The sequence below is a fragment of the Octodon degus genome, unplaced genomic scaffold (genome assembly GCF_000260255.1).
Source record: "Octodon degus isolate 3935 unplaced genomic scaffold, OctDeg1.0 scaffold00418, whole genome shotgun sequence".
In the NCBI taxonomy this organism is placed as follows: Eukaryota; Metazoa; Chordata; class Mammalia; order Rodentia; family Octodontidae; genus Octodon; species Octodon degus.
Genome location: NW_004524994.1, coordinates 26,115 through 27,005, shown reverse-complemented (window position 1 = coordinate 27,005; position 891 = coordinate 26,115).

Genomic DNA, 891 nt, shown 5'->3' with positions numbered 1-891 from the left:
CTCACAGGAGGAGAAAGGCCCCCCCAGCACCTCACCATGTCCTAACAACTTAGGAATACAGCAGAGGCTGTGGCAGTGGCAGAGGCAGTGGCCTTGCAAACAACAGTGGGAGACGGGAACTCCCCGCTCAGGAGAGAACTAAGGACTGGGACAGAGAGGCTCGGATGCCACCCACAGGAGCAGAGGGTGCGACCACTGAGGGAGACCACTACAAAGTGTCTCTGAGCATGATTTAAAATCAACCAATTGGGCTTTCATATCTACTTGTGAGTTTGCCCAAAGCCTAAACCTTTGTGTGGAGGGGGGGGGGCGTGGACTCATAGCAAGTGAACCTCTATGAGTCACTGGTCCCCACGTAAGGCCTGTACTGGCCTGTGAGGTTGGGACGCCTAAAAGGACAAGACAAAGTCCCAGCTGAGGATGTCTGGCTCCAGCCCCAATTAACTAAAAGGAGACTGCAGCTGCAGACTTCTCCTTCCTGTGATGAAGGCCTTCCTGGAGGTAATATAGTTCTCCTAAACTAACGTATTGTATTATTTCAGAAAATATTTCCAAGGATCTACTAAAATGCCTTCATTTTCTTAAGTATCCTCATCTTTTGTTTGGAAGTCGAATAGATGCATTGTGCCCAGAGCAGTTCATCTTGGTCCTAGATCATCGGGAATTCTGACGTTGGGTTTGGAACCTAACCTCGTGGAGCCCAGAAATCCTTCCATTTGTCTCATTCATTTAAGCCTTCACCATCCACTCATTTGGGAGATCATGGGCTTGAGCACTCTGCAGTAACTAGGGAATTATATTATTGAGATAGACAGCACCACCGCATCTGCACCCCCACCTGCAGCAAATGCCCTGAAGGACAGCGACTTGCCAGGGGAAGAGGAACACAGA